We start from the raw sequence: 16750 nt of genomic DNA, 5'->3' as shown, positions 1-16750 counted from the left end.
GCACATGAGGGACATTTAGGGTGTTCATTTACTAAACGTCGCATTCGTGATACCTTTTGGTGGCCAGGTATGGATGGTGAGGTCGATGAGTTTGTTTTAGATTGCAGTATCTGCAAATCTTCAGACAAATCTCTCAAAACTTGTGTTTATTTATTTATTTATTTATTAATAACATTTATTGAGCGCGAACACATGCCCGTGTTCCTCCACTTATTCCGGTGGAATGTCCAGGTCATCCTTGGCAAAAGGTAGGAGTTGATGTGATGGGACCCTATATGACTCTCAGTGGTGGTGCTAGGTTTATTTTAGTGATGATTGATTATGCGTCAAAATGGCCAGAATTCAAGTTAGTCAATGATGGTGACTCGAAAGTTGTCATTGATGTCTTGAGTAAAATAACAGCATGACATGAATTAAAGTGACAGCTTACTACACTATACCACTGTCGCCAACCACCCATCTCTCCAGACAGCCCCCGGCACCAGAAAGCCCAGGATAAGAGCACAGTCCTACAGTCACCTCACCAGGCCTCCATGGCAGGGGGCAACACCTCCGTTACAGCGACAGCAACAGTGCTCTCTAGGTCTCCTGCAAAGCCACCCCATCCTTCAATCAGCTACAGCAATGCCCGGCACCAATTAGCTCTGTCATGTGGCCCAGCAAGTCCAGGGACTGTGCTTTGTTGCTGCATCTGATGGTCTGTCACTTCAGGCAGCCGTCCGTGTAGAGCAGTCCAATCCAAAAATGTAGGCCCAGTAACTCCAACAGAGGATCCCTCATTAGAGTGGTAGTGCTATGTCCTGGCCAATTCCGGTAGAACTCCAATGGTCACGTGCAAAGTGACTTCTGTCCTTTGATATGCTCCCACATCTCCAGGCACAACTCCTCTCCGTCTCCTATGGGTGCCCCCCCCCCCACTCCCCATCGCACTTCAGGCAGCGGGGCTAACTTAACCCTTGCGGACCCATCACCGCCTCACTTTTTTTTTTGCAGAAGGAAGCACCTGGGGTCCACCTGGAACAATTAGCTGTGTCTGGGCTTCATACACTGCAACACCCGGTTACCAGGCATTGTAATCCACTTGGGACAGGAGGATTATTTAGGATTCTTTATTAACATCCAGGAGCACTAGCTCTGGGCGTCCAATTGGCCATCTTATTGGCCAAAAGTCTCCCAAATTGTTAATGCAAAGGGGGTTATTTGCAAGCGGCCTGCGCTGATGGAGAGTCACTAATTTTAGGCTCCTGTTGCACAGGCCTATCAATCACATCTATGTGGTGACGCAAAGCCAGTCTGTGTGGATTTGCATAGCCTCATAGATATGGAGTAAGGCAAGGCTGTGCAAAGTACTGTGTTGCCTTACTGTGCATCAAGGAGGTGTTCCATGGTCATTGCGATGGATGTTACCACACAACATTCATGGATTTTAATGCTGCCCAGGATTTACAAAACAACATAAACCTGGGCAGCGCCAAAACCTTACACCTACCCAGAGCAGGCGCAATGAGGAGAAATGTTTTCATTTCTCCTTGTTTTTTCTTTGTTCATGTGTGCTGCATTCTGGAGCAGACATACACTGAGGAAAACATGTCCCTTCCTACATAAAAGCAATCCTGCCTACAACACATACACGTTTCCGCCATGGTGCAAGGAGGCCTGCACTGGCACTAGGCATCAAATTAGGCACCAGTGCTGGCTGAAAGGACAGGGATGGCCATATATCATAGAAATAGTATATTTCTGCTCATTTTGACACGGGGAAGCAGAGCAAAAAGACTTGCTGTGCTGCCCAGTGTCACAAACTTCAGTACATTACATTCTTGGTTTTCTTTTCATAGAGCCTGCTAGTTTAACCAGCACAGGCTTTGGTAAGTGAACATTCTTTACTACAAAGGACCAAAGGATATTATACATTACAGTTCATAGAGTACATGTAAATATAGTATTTTAGTTAATCAAAGGATGATGACATTGACTGTGATTCAAAGTGCAATGGATTTCATGAACAAAAGTCAAACAAATTGTAATCTTTTAAGAGCTTTATTTATGATGCATTGCAATATTCATCCTTTTATATCACATTGTGAACACCTCCTCAAAGGCATGGCTTCCACACTAAGTAATAAAGTCAGAGGGAAACAAGACACTGAAGTAGATGGAGGAGTCATTAGAAAGACAAACATTCTTTTTTTTTTACATCCATAAATCTTTATTGTGCCACTCTGCAACAGTGATATTTGTATGTAAATTACAAGACAAGGACAGACGGTATGGCTCTCACCCAGAGACAGTGCAAAAAACATGCGTGCAAAAACACACAGAGCACGCAACCCACCTTTATCAGCTCAGCTTCACACTCAATATCCCTTTCATTTCTGCAACTTAGCTATGCCTATCCCTTCCCCAAGCGAACATCAACAGCAGGAAGACAATTATAATATTATAGCATACCCGACTCCAGATAAGTGGTCTTTAGCCAGAACAAGACATTTAAGCAAGGGAAAGCGCAAGACTACAAACAGCCTTTAAGGTAGAGACTTCATACTTATCTGACAAATGCAACACTTACTGAATTACTCAGCCCATATCTTCATCTGCTTCTCCACCAAGACACTTCTGGATGGTGGCGGGCACCCACTTCAAAGTTTGTCAGCTTCTGTCCTGAGGCACACCATGGGCCACATACACACAAACAGTAGGACTGAGGGATTGACACTTCTGGTGGAGACTGGACATAGCTTTCATCGCATGCCAGGTGTCAGATCCTCTGCTGGGGTGGACCAAGGGTCACAGACACTAGGACTGAGGCAAGGACTGCTGTGAACATCACTATGCAACACAAACAACGACAAATGACTTGGCACCACTGTCTAGAGTGGGACGCATGCATACAAGGAGGATATGGGTGGGATGAGTTCTGCGACGGGGAGCCCCTCACCAAGTCATGCAAGATGTGACGAGACAACCTTCCTTCAGCTAAAAACTGCAGCAGAATTCACGGATGGCATCATGCACGCTTCTATTACAAGCCTACCAATTCGGTTTGTTAAAAAGGAGGTTAGTGTCATTTAAAAAAGCAAACAGATTTTTCGGGTGGTATGTTAAAAGCGACGGGACGTTTCCTTTTGATTTTCTTCAGACTTGAATCACCTCATCGCTCAGTTAGAGTTTCTTTGCCGCACATTGGCCCACATGCATCAAGGGTTTTTGCATTCGCAAACGGTGCGAATCGCAAAAATCGGCCGTTTGCGAATGCAAATCCCTTTTTTGGGATGCATTAAGGTTTTGGCTTTTTCGCAATTTAAGAAATCGCAATTTATTTGCGATTTCGTAAATTGCGATAGCATTTAAGAAATCGCAATTTTGCAATTTCTTAAATGCAATGCATGATTTTTTTTAAATTACGAAATCGCAAATTGGAAGTGGTACATTACCATGACCTTCATGGTAATTTTCGAAAACTTTCAAAAATGCACAAAAGTGCATTTTTTAAAGTTTCATTTTAAACTCACACATGCCCAAAGGGCATGTGTGTGTGAAAAAAGCACTTTAAGGTACATTTCAGGGGTGCCGGGGGGGGGGTCCTTTGGACCCCCCCTGCACCCTTCAAATTGCATTCTCATTTTGCGATTCCTTAATTGCGAATCGCGAAATGAGACTGCCTTCACATTCATTCCTATGGGCCTCTTTAATGCATAGCCGTTTGCGAATTCTTAATTGCGATTCCTTAATTTTCGCAATTAAGAATTCGCAAACGGGAACATTGATGCATGTGGCCAATTGTCCTGATGGTTTGTGCCAGAGTTGCTGCTCCCCCATCGTCTTCATCTGGAACCTCGTCTGGCTTTCTCCTCTTCTCATAGATGAAGATGATGGTCACCAGAACCAGCACCTCGGCCACATCCCCCAGGAAGGGCCAGAGGGCAGCGAGGCGGCTGCGCACCTGCAGGGAGACGGTGGCGCCTCCGCTGCTGAGCAGGTTGGTGCCGTTGCCGATGTAGGTGCCTGGGTCGGTCTCCATGCTGAGGGCACTGATCCGCAGTTCTGATTTCGTGCCATTGGATTTGATGTGATAGCGATCACCGATGCCGTTCAATACAGGCTCGTTGGCGCCGTCCATCACCTTGTACCAGTTCCAGTTCTCCACTGGGGGGTAAGATTTGCTCTTACAGGTCATGACCCCGACATCACCTTCATTGCCGTGCTCACTTGGCTTGTAAGCAACCACGTGGGGTGAAACTGCAACCTCGATGGTTCCAGACACAGGTGGGTCCGTCTTGAAGTGGCAAGTGTACACACCAGAAGTGTCTGAATTTACTTGAGACACATTGTAAGTAAGGGTGGGCGTAGTTCGCGAAGTAGCGCTACTCGAAGCTACGCGAAGTGCACTTCGCACTACGCGAACTTCACGTAGCACTACGCGAACTGTGTAGTAGCATGTTCGCACTGCGCAAGATGCGTTTTCAATGATTGCACAGTGCGGACAAGCATCTGGCACTGTGCAATCATTGAAAACGGCATCTTGCACAGTGCGAGCTGTAGTCTTCTGCTGCTCGAGTAGATTTTTACTCGAGCGGCAGCTTTCTCAACGCGGACTGGTAGTTTCTCATCGCGAGCGGTTGCGAGCATGCGCGACCACTCGCAATGAGAAATCTGACCTCCCCGCGTTGAGAATCTCGCCGGGATGTAATTTTGCTTGCTTGCAGTCGCGAACATGACGTTGAGGACCGCCAGCAAGCAAAAAATGACCACTACGCTACGCTGTGTTCGCACTGTGCTACGTGCAGCTCGCATAGTGCGAAGTTGCGCCAACTTCACAAACTACGCGAGCGTAGCGTAGTGCTTCGCCCAGGGTTAATTGTAAGCGGTGCTAATGTCGTTGGAGTCATCCTCCCGGAGAATCTTGTCACCCTTCATCCATTTGTGGCGGGTGATGTTCAATGGCAGCAATGTGACGTTGCAGAAGAGAACAGCACTGCTGCCGAAAGTGAACTCTGAAGGGCTGGTGAACAAAACCGGATCGGAGAGGTCGGCCCGGGCTCCGCCGAGTAGCAGCAGGAGGCAGGCGGTGAGCGGCAGCGGTGACCCCATGGCGCTCGGTCCTTCTGTCTGTCTCTCTCGCGTCTGTCTGTCTCTCTGTCTGTCTGTGTTACAGTGCATAGAGTTCATAAAAAAATAATATTTTACTTAATCAAAGGATGATGACATTGACTGTGATTCAAAGTGCAATGGATTTCATTAACAAAAGCCAACAAAATTGTAATCTTATAAGAGCTTTATTTATGATGCATTGCAATACTCATCCTTCTATATATCACATTGTGAACACCTCCACCAAGGCCTGGCTTCTACACTAGGTAAAAAAGTAAGAGGGAAACAAGACACTGAAGTTGATGGAGGATTCATTAGAAAGACAAACTTTCTTGATGTTAAAAAATAACAACGTATAATAATGATTGTATGGATTTTATGACATTTCAACACAAGTGAATGTTTGCATAAAACAATATTTATCACTGAAGGTTTGCTGTATGTTTGAAACAGTATACCAAAGGATAATATTTGATATCAAATTAATCATAATTAATAATTTTCTCTACAGAATGTCAATCTATGAAGCAGTGCAAGCGGGGATTGAAGCAGAGCCAGCCTCAATATCCCAAGAGCGCCATTGCTGCAAACTAAGGAAGGAGACTCTTGTTGCAGTGGTGGAGCAGGAGGGAGGGAGCACAATCCTTCTGATGCCAGGAGTAGAGCAGGAGCTTCATGTGGGACTGGATTCAGGCTGCTATGAGGAAATATGGAAGAACACAGTGAGTTAGACACTATATGTGCACTGACAACACAAATCACAGTAGGGTCCCAGTGTAAAACTCTTCATGCACAGACGCTTGTTATATGTTGGAATGAATATGAAAAGAGACTCAATCTTTGTATAATAAGAACAGCATGCAACAGTTGGTTATTGGTGGAAGATTATTTAGGGCTTGCATTAAGTAATTTGCCTAATTAAACTCAGAGATGAAAGAGAGCATCCCAAGTCCTAGTTACAAGTTTAGAAATGTCCACACACACGTACATTTCTGACCATTCTCAAACTATCATCTGACCTTTTCCCACCTTGGAAGTAGTCACAAATGTATTCCAGTAAAGTCCACTTTAAATCCCCTTCTTTGATGGGAAGGGTTATGGAACATCCCCAAATTTGGTGCAAGGATTTCTTCACAGGCACACATGTGTGATGGCACAGGGGATGCTTTCCCCCATGCAGAATGATGTGAAATTTAGAATTCCCTTCAGAGGACATAGGAGCCTATAGGTGATGTTGCCTTCCCGGTGTGCTGCAGGCAATGTTTGTGAATTGAAAAAAAAGTCGAATCTATTCAAGCAGAGAGATGAATCTCTGCCCATACTTTTACATCTTCTTTCTGAACAGGGTCCATTATTTACACACTGATGATTCCATTAAGAGTGTTTGGGAATATCAGGTTAGGTGTACGAATTTCAGAAACTTTTAGAAATGGAGCAAACTGAAAAGAATTAAGAGTTTGCTGTGGCATATGAACATTGAGGGAACAAGTAGCGAAATCAGCATGTAGCATGGGGTTATACACAGCATTTTTTTTTATTGTATTTTATTGAGACCAGCCAATAAACAATACTTATACAGCAGAATTAGTTATTAATACAGAATAAAATAAAAAGTCGTTAAACAAATTTAGACAAGTAACAAGGCAAAAAAAACATTCCTAACAATTTGAGACTAGAGGAAGCAAAACAGAGACAGAAGAAAATAATTAATGATAGTACGGTTGAATATTGCTTTTCCTTTATCCAACCCATTCCGCCACTGGCGCCCAAATCCTAGTTGCCAGTTGCCGCCAACTCCCCCCTCTACATGAAAAAACTGAGAATTCTAGCCGATGTATAGCTAACAGTCTTGCACCCCACTGCACAAATGTTGGAGCTTCCGGAGAAAGCCACTGAGAAGTTATGCATAGACGGACCTGCGACATGGCAATAAATATGAGGGCTAACTCATTTAAGGTGTTACTGCCAACTAGTGTGTTACCAACCTCCACCCCAAAAATCACAAGTGCCGGAGTCATAATACATCTGATCTTGAGTGTAACATTGATAAAGCACTCGATATCATCGAGAAACCCCCAGAGGGATGGACAAGAATAGAACATATGTATTGCATCCGCAGCCAGCAGTCCACATCGTGCACAGGCATTGCCCATTATGGCACCCCATTTTGCTATCTTAGCAGGTGTGTAATATAAATCTAGCATTGCCATATAGCTTTGAGTCTTAAGTGAGCCTGACACAATAACCTGACTGGCGAGTTCTAACACTGGGGTTAAATCGATACCGGCCCTTCCTAATTTAGCTTCCCACTTAAAGCTGTGGGCTGTCAGATCATCCGGAAGTATTGAAACTAAATATTGATACAATATACCTATTCTACTTCTCTTCTTGATCAATTCAATAAATGGAACTTTCTCCAGCATAGCAGGAGTTTTCTTCAAGTATTTTTGAATAAAGCTTTGGATCTGTAAATACTTAAAAAAATCATGTGGAGATAACTGAAATTTATCCCTAATATTGCTGTAGGATAGGACTACTCCGTCCTCGACCATATCACCCAACCCATAAATACCTTTGCTTTGCCATCTATGCATAACATGATCCTGAAAGATGCTAGGGAAAATTCGAGTGGCTTTAAAAGGCGTATATAAATTTATATTTGGAATAACTAATTTCCTCCTGATCAACCGCCAAATAGTACATGCAGCGAACAAGACTTTAAAGCGGGTTCTCTTGTAGTAACTGGGTTCGAACCTTGTTCCCAACCACCAAAGTAGATAGATGTGGCCGTAATGCCACATCCTGTATCCTCTTGAGTTTGTGCTACTGGACATCTCGTGAACATGGCATGGACGGAAACGAAACATTACTGCAAAGCAAACCTTTAAACACATTTCCCAGGTTCATTATTTATTGCTTTGGCGATGCTGTGATTCACGCTATGGAAACGTGCATTCACATTTACCCGCTGTGCACTAGTATCTAAATGTGTGTGTCTGTGTGAACACGAGTCCGTGCCTGTGCTTTTAAATGTTTACATGGTTACAAATAAAAACAATGCCCTAAAGGGGATATACATCAGATAGTATTGGAGCGCTTTTTAGAAGCAGCTGTTCAATTTGTAAAGGAAATATTTTTTGACTGTTAGAACTACTGGAAGTTACGACCATAACGTCAAGACTCGAACTATGCTCCCCAGCACCAAAGTACAGAGATGATGCTGTTATGCCACATCCTCTTCAGTGCATGGTATTAGGCATCTCCTCTATATGGCATCTACAAAAACAAGCATTGGCATAGCCAATAGGTCTCGCCTTTGGGACCTTATAAGTTTTTAGCCAGGCAGCACATTATCTATTACATTAGCCATTTAAGATATTAAAGTTTGGGGTAAATCAATGGCGGGAGACAATTCATATGCTGTCAAAAAAGCCATCAAATAAATGAATATGCAAGCACATTAGTAATAATGATTTTTTTGTCAGAAATTGATTGATACCTTGAATAACTTCTAGAAGTCATCGGACCAGGTGTTTGCTATGTGCAGATTTGCTTCTGTGTTCTGTCAACCCCACACTTCAGGGAAGGCACAGACATACCCAGTTGAAGCAATGCAGTATGGACTTGAAGCTCCGCCCACTCTGCACCCATATTTTTCATTGGCTTGCTTCATTGTCATTTGTAAAGGCTGGCTTCGGATTCGTTAATAGGCTGGTTAGTCCCTCCTTAGTATCTCCTTGTCTTCATTTGTAACCTCCCATGAGGGATGGCCCTTTTACTTCATATTTATCTGTAAGCACTATTTTCTTTCATGAGTTTCTCCTACTGGAGTCACAACATGCTTTTCTGCAGCATTCTTCACCATGCAAGCTTTTACTTTACAAGCAGCCCGTGACATTTGCGGACACTTCTTTGAAATGAAATTGGTCCCGCATTTACAGGAGATTGAGCTATTGCCATTGTAAATGACAATGACTTATTTATGTGTTAATTATCAAAACAGATAAATAACAGGCATTGTCATTCACAATGCCAATAGCTTAAACTCTCGCAAATGCGAGACCTATTGCATTGCAAATGCTTGTTGTCCATGTTACTGATATCCACATTAGGTCTCTTCAGTGATGCCAAATAAGATCAATAGTCCTGCCATGTCACTTTCTGTGATGTCACTTCTTGTGATGTTACATGCAAATTAGAGGGGCCTCACATCTTGACTTTCGCCCGGGGCCCCAGATGTTCTAGGACCGGCCCTGCGAGGACCTCGAGTAAAATACCTTTTGCAGCGGACCCCAACCCGATCTCAAAAATAGTTGGACTATTACATATTAGTGCATTCGCTTTATCTCCACAAAGCAACACGCCCATTGCTTGGAAAATTGCAGCCCAATAGTACATAACATGACTAGGAACCGACCAACCCCCTCGATCACGGGGAAGACACATCCATTTGGCTGCCCTACGTGAACGCCTATAACCCCACAAAAACCTTTGACAGACCCTATCTGCCTTTGTCAAACTTATTTGGGAAATCAAAAGAGGGATGGTCCTAAATAAATATAAAAACTTAGGAAGGACTAACATTTTGATGACGCTACAGTGTCCATTTAGAGATAGATGCAGGTTACCTAGCCGTTCTAATTTAGAGTTTACATCATCTATAACCGGTAGGATATTTAAATCCGGTATGGTATCCACTGCAGAGGTTATACACACACCTAAATACGTGGCATCCGGAACAACTGGGGCATCTGACATTGGCATACCCGGAGTCTGAACCACCTGGGTCTTTGAAACATTGAGCTTATAGCCCGATACTGCCCCAAAGTGCCCGGCTAATTCTTTAAGTTCCCTAAAAGCAGATAAAACGTCTGATGTTATAATAACTATATCATCTGCATACGCTAACAGATTATACGACGTATTACCAGCTCTTATCGGTATTATACCCTGGTTAGCCTCGATTTTGGAGAGGAAGGGGTCAATATACAGGGCAAACAGCAGGGGTGAACATGGACACCCCTGTCGTGTGCCCCTAGTGATGGGGAAAGAGCCTGTCCGCTTGCCGGAAATGCGAAGTTGCGCTCTTGGAGAAATATACATCGCAGAAATTGCCCGTATGAATTCTTTTGGAAATCTCTTCCACTTCAAGACGGCCCACATGAACCCCCAGGAGACCCTGTCGAATGCCTTTTCGGCGTCCAACAGGATCAACCCGAGGGGAGAATTAGTAGCATGGGCCCAGTCCAGTAATGCAATGGAACGTCTAACATGGTCAGCTGTATCCCGGCCCTGTGTGAATCCATGCTGATGCACAGAGACCAGAGGGGTTATCACCTGCACAAGTCGGACGGCCATTATTTTTGAGTACATTTTGGAATCCCTATTAATTAAAGAAATCGGCCGGAATGAAGATGGCAATGACTCAGGTTTACCCTTTTTTTTTAAACAAAACTATGGTTGCATTTTGCCATGATTCTGGCACTATACCCCTCTGGGCTGCTCTTAATACCTCAAGAAAGATCTGGCAAATTTCAGCTAAGAACACGTTATAAAATTCTAATGGGACTGCATCAGGGCCACTAGCCTTGCCATTAGCCAAAGATTTTACTGCGATTTCGACCTCCTCCCATTGAATGGGGGTGGCCAGGAATTCAGCCTGTTCAGGAGAAATAACGACAGTCGCAAGATCCGCTAAAAAGTCCTCTGCGGCCCTCTCTACATTAAGCCCAGAAATATCCTCTCGATATAAGAGGGAGTAGAAGTCCAGAAAAACTTCATTAACCTTTTCCTGGGTATCATGTATAACTCCACGTTCATCTTTAATTTTTACCACCTGACTCTGAACACTTTGCTGGTGGAGTCTCTTGGCCAGGACCCTGCCCGAGTTCTCCCCAAACTCAAACATCTCTGTACGATATTGTAGGTACTTTGACGCAAGATCCTAACCGAAAGACTCCAGCAGCCAAGCGTTAAGGATCGCCACTTTTTGAAGGCAGGAGACTATATCATTCCCATCCTTAATATTTAAAGTCATTTCAATTTCTGCATCCCTAAGCTCTTTAACCCCGATGCGCATCTGCTCTAAATTCCAGCTATAGGAAGAGAAGCTTTTAGTCTTGCCCCTTAGTCTAGCTTTCATCGTGTCCCAAACCACTTGGCCTGTGGCAGAGACCCTATTGATATTCAGAAATTGGACGACCCATTTTTTAATATGTGAACAGTACCCCTCGTCAAATAACAGCTTCCTTTCAAACGTCCAGTCTCTAGGTGGTTTCCTAATTTGTGGCCAAGGACATTCAGCGATCAATGGGTTATGGTCAGAGAGGAGCCGCGGTAAACAAAAGATAACACTGGCAGCTGCAACTTGTTTTGACAAAAAAAATAGTCTAACCTAACATTTTTCCTATGGGGTATAGAATAGAACGTAAATCCATCCTCTGTTTTGTTATGGAGAAACCATAAATCAACAAGACCATGCTCCTGAAGAAGAGCCTGAAGAGCTCTAAAGACTTTTGTTTTTCTCCCCACATAAATGTGAGCACTGGCGAGATCAAGATCACTTAACATATTAATATTCATATCTCCACAGAAAAGAAGTGGACTGGGCCAAGTTGCCAATTCAACATCTAAATATTTGAATACTTCCGGGTTATCTAAATTCGAACCGTATACGTTACAAATTGTTAGCAATTTACCACCTATGCGCAATTCCGCTATAGCCCACCTACCCATTCTATCCCCCAGTGTCCTTTTACATATACGAACACCACTCTTTAAATAAAAAGCGACCCCTCTGATCATAGATGTCTGTTTAGAACAGACTAGCAGCTCAAACCCAGGCAGCCTTAAGCACTCCCGCTTCCCCCATGGAATGTGTGTCTCCTGTATACAAAGTATATCTACACGCACAGAATTGACAATTTTAGAGAAAAGAGCCCGCTTTTTAGCATCGTTAAGGCCACAAATATTCCAAGTACCTATAACAAGTTTATCCTGCCCCATCAAAGCGTAAAAAGATAAAACATAGATAAGCTTTCCTCAGCCTATATGATATACCATAGTACCTGCCTACCATTATATGACCAATCTGTACTGCCAATTCTGCAAAATATGTCTCAAAATGTTTTGTTTTTAAAGCAACCCCACTGGCTCACCCCCACCCCTTACCGCCCCCTATGGCACCCCCCCTCCCCCCACACCCTCACCACCCAAAAAGAGGCTTAAGGACACTGTCCTCAGTGATGTTGCGGTGCAACAACCGTTCCCCCACCCCATCAAATTCCCCACAACACACATATTGCACTCTCTTACCCCCGTATCGAACACAATTTCTAACTCCTCTTAACAGTGTTAAATCACTTTTGGGTACCAAATTTTTATTCAAGAATCCCTAGAAAGTATAGATTGCATAGCTAGAGAGAAACCCAACAATTAAGGTTTCATAAGAGAAAAAAAGAAAGGAAAGAAATAATAACAAAGCAGTTTCTCCTATTCTCCCTATGCTTATAAGCAGTTATGACTGCCATCAATATCTCCCATGGCCAAAAATATTTTTTTACCAAGCGAGTGAAGTACCCAATTATATCATAAACATAAATCGAGAAGTACATACCATTGTAAGGAGAGATACACTAAATGATATTTCAGCAAACAACAGACATTGTGATTAACCCTACCCACCACCCAAAATTCCTGATATCTTAGAAACGAATAACAGGTTGTAAGTTCTCGTTATCTAACTTCTATACTAAGAAGCCCATTTCTTTTTTTTTTAAACATTTTTTAGCATTTTTTAGCCTTTTAACCTTTTTTTGTTAGATCTGATAAGTAGTCCTGCGCCATCCTGCCGGATGTAAAAAACCTTGTTTGGCCATTAATATTTACCTTTAGTTTGGAGGGATTGAGCAGAAAGACCTGGGCTCCTATTGCTTGAAAAGGAGCAAATCATTTCTGCATTTGCCATCGTTCGTTAACAGTTGTCGGACAGAAATCCGGACGAACAAAAAACTCACACCCCATACCAGTTCGTTTTTTGCCAGGTCTTGCTAAGTCATAAAGAGCTTCTCGCAACAAATAGTTATTTAAACAGATCAAAATTGCCCTTGGGGTGAGTTTTGGTCACCCTGTCTATCTCTCCCACGCTGTCGCACCGCAAACGGGAACCTGTGAGCACGAATTACTTCCTTTTCCCAATTCCATGTAGTCAATTCTGGGAACACCTCCTTGAACAACTGAACAACGAACTTACGAGGATCGGACCCCTCTCTTGTTTCTGCAATTCCTAACACACGTAAATTATTACGGCGTGATCTATTCTCTAAGTCTGTGAGCTTCCAGTTCACCTCAGCTTTTGAATTCTGTAAGGACTCTACTGCAGTTTGTTGCTTCGCCAGTGTATCTTCTGCAGAGGATACTCTCTCCTCTACTTCCACCACACGTGATGTTACTTCGGCACATGTTTTTATTAACCGCCGTATGGTATTCTGTAATTTCCTTACAGACCTTGCGTTCCATGCCCCTCCATTTTTGTTTCGCTACAATGTGTCATAAGAGTCTTATAGATCAGGGCAAGCGTAATTGAATCCTCTTCCAGCTCTTCGTCCAAGTTAATCTGCACAAGGGGCTGTGCTCGATCACGCTGTACTCCTTCACTAATATTCTTTATTCTCTTCACCGTATCTTGGGACTGAGACTGTTCAGGGTCTTCTCCTTCTTCATCGTCCTGGAGGTCCCGCCAGTGCCCCAAATTGCTGGCGCTATCCAATTCATAATCCTTGTCAGACAGAGTCGTTAAGTCCGACATTGAGTAAAATGTTCCATCTGTCTCGGATTGGAGCCCCTTATCCAATGCCACAGTAGAAAGCTCCACATTTGAACCAGACTGGGAAATAGCATCTTCTACAACCATTGCAGAAGTGATTGCTTCTGTCTGGACCGGATTCCTTTTTATCGCTGAAAAGCCCTCTTCACTACCAGCTCCCATAGTATGATTTTTGCCGATAAGCTCATTAGTCAGCTCCAAGTTCTCTTTCGGCCTGGTACCCCGCTTTTTATCAAAAACTCGCTGCGACTGCAACTGTTTTTTGTTTAAGAGGTGTCTCTTGAGTCTGTTGGACTGCTGAGTCTCTATAATGGCTCTGTAGAGCTCCTAGTGCACCTTGCCCCCCTTGCGCTTGTAGCTGTGGATCAACCACTGACCCAGCCACTGGTCCAGACTGCATTTTCACATTTTGGGCATTAATGTTTTCACCTCCCACTCCTGCTCCTTTGGCCAGATTAGCTGAGCGGCTTTCAGCGCAAGCTATAGTTGACTTGCAGGATGCCCCTCTCGTTCTAGTTTCGTTGCCACTTGGGTCAGAATGAGTGCTCTCCTCCCCGCACATTGAGGTCCCAGCCGGCGTCTCAGTCGCTGCCCCAGCTTTGTTCCTCGTGTTGCCCCTTCCCTTCGGCGCCATCCTGACGTCAAACAAAGTCTCTTACTATTGCAGATTACAAATCTTATATGAAATACAAGAAGAAACTTAGTTACAGCCCAGCGCAAAAAAGTTCACTGCTCACTAGATTCTTTAGAGCCCCTTTTACCTTTGATACTTCAATGCTTCAAGGGTGCTTCAGAAAGACGCCACAAACACTCGGCTCCTCGGCAAGGATCTTCGGTGCATTCCGTAGAATACTGGGCTGGGAAGATGTTGCAACAAAGTTTCTAGCTCATTTAACTCGACAAATAAGCCGAGCCGAGCACAATATGCAGCCGCTCGACAAGGAATCCAGAGGCGACGGGATAGTAAGCAAGGTTTTTCCAGCACACGGGACCTGGGCAGTCACTGCCTCGGGGCGTCACACTTGCACGGTCGGTCAATTACAGCCAGCTGAGGCCGCTGATACCGCTCTCTCCAGATGCCGCGAGGAATGCCTGAAGCGGCAAGCACAGAAGCTTTTCCGATGCTGAAAGGACGCTGATCCCACGAAGCACCATTAGCTTTTGAATCGGTTGCAGTCCGTCCAAGAAACGGAGGAAGAAGGTGAGTTGTTTCTTGAGGTATGCTGGTCCTGTGTTGTGAAGTGCCTTGTGTGTATGGGTGAGGATCTTGAAGGTGATCCTCTTGTTGACGGGAAGAAAAGTGTAGGTTTCTCAAGTGGGGTGTGATGTGGCTGTGGTGAGGGATCTCGAGGATCAGGCGTGCAGAGGCGTTCTGTATGTGTTGCGCACGTGTCAGTATTTTGGCCAGGGCTCCCTGTAGAGGGCGTTTCCGTAGTCCAGTCTTCTGCTGACGAGGGCCTGGGTGACCGTTCTTCTAGTGTCAGTGGGGATCCACCTGTAGATCGTTCGGAGCATGCGGAGGTTGTTGAAACATGAGGATGAGATGGCGTTGACTTGCTTGGTCATGGAGAGTGTTGGATCAAGGATGAATCCCAGGTTGTGTTCGTGGTCGTGGGTGTCGGTGCTGCTCCCAGGATCGTTGGCCACCAGGAGTCATCCCAGGCTGATAGGGTGGAGCCGAGGATGAGGACCTCCGTCTTGTCCGAGTTCAGCTTCAGACGGCTGTTGTTCATCCATTTGGTGATGGCTTTCATGCCTTCGTGTAGTTTGATTTTGGCGGTGAGAGGGTCATTGGTGAGGGAGAGGATGAACTGTGTGTCATCGACGTAGAAGATGATGTTGAGGCCATGCAGTCTGACGACGTGGGCAAGCAGGGCCATGTAGATGTTGAACAGTGTCTGGCTGAGGGAAGATCCTTGGGGTACGCTGCAGATGATCTTGGAGGCTTCTGATCAGTAGGGAGGGAGACGGACGCTTTATGTTCTGCCGGAGAGGAAGGAGGTGGTCCATTCCAGTGCTTTGCCTTGGATTCCTGCGTTGTGGAGGCGAGTGTGTAGGGTGCGTAGTTATGCCATATAAGTTCCAGAAACTCCATAAAATTGCCATGGCTTATTTATTGAGAAAGGCAATATATTGTATAGTAACTGGTAGTAATATAAAGTGGGGAAACTATGTATAGTGCAGAGGACAAAGAAAAAAATATGCAGGCAGCAAGCATGCTTGAAATGTGTGCTGACAATAAAAACATGCAGCCGAAAAGAACGCAAATCATAATCCATTCTAATGAAATATCTACACTGTCTGTGAAGTGGTTAACTAGTATTGAGTGAAGGCGTACAAACAGAGGGAGATTAGAAGAATTATATACAGCCATCAATAAAGTTTTGCAAAGTCTATGACTTTAATGTACAATATACAGTAAAGATATGCATTCAGTAAGGACAACAAGAGGAGATAAGGTTAAGGACGAAGAATTGAACTAAAATTAAATTCAGCTCAAAACGTTCTCCCAATAAAAATGTGACAAACATATTTTAGTGCTGTTGTGATTTAAGTGGTGGAAGGGTGAATTGTTGAAATTACGAGAAGATGAGGTAAAAGGTGTCATAACGCTTTTTTTAAAAGGTGTAAACCATGTTGTACAGCAGCTCAAGTGATCTGCAATATGTAAAGAAACACCATTGACAAAGCCTATAGGTTTTGCATGGGTGAAGAGTGGTTGAAGAAGTGGATGTTAAATTGTGTTCTTTCTCTCTTGGGTGGTCAGAGGCATTTGTAGGACTAGCCAGAACAGAAGTGGTCCTGCCTGCTTCAGTCCAGTGTGACTCACTTTTG

At 44.1% G+C, this 16750-nt stretch overlaps 1 long non-coding RNA gene and 1 pseudogene across 1 annotated transcript in view; both read right to left on the bottom strand.

Moving 5' to 3' along the window:
• Positions 1-3740: 3740 nt before the first annotated feature.
• LOC144761483 (basigin pseudogene) lies at positions 3741-5091 on the bottom strand (annotated as a pseudogene).
• A 208-nt stretch (positions 5092-5299) lies between these two features.
• Positions 5300-16750, bottom strand: part of LOC144762033 (uncharacterized) — a 33543-nt gene continuing 22092 nt past the window's right edge. The window contains exon 3 of the long non-coding RNA XR_013596012.1: positions 5300-5788. This is a non-coding gene — a long non-coding RNA (uncharacterized LOC144762033). The remainder of the gene's footprint in view (positions 5789-16750) is intronic.

The sequence above is a fragment of the Lissotriton helveticus genome, chromosome 6 (genome assembly GCF_964261635.1).
Source record: "Lissotriton helveticus chromosome 6, aLisHel1.1, whole genome shotgun sequence".
Classification (NCBI taxonomy): domain Eukaryota; kingdom Metazoa; phylum Chordata; class Amphibia; order Caudata; family Salamandridae; genus Lissotriton; species Lissotriton helveticus.
Note: the sequence above shows the minus strand (reverse complement) of the source record. Positions and strands in the feature narration are given on the sequence as shown.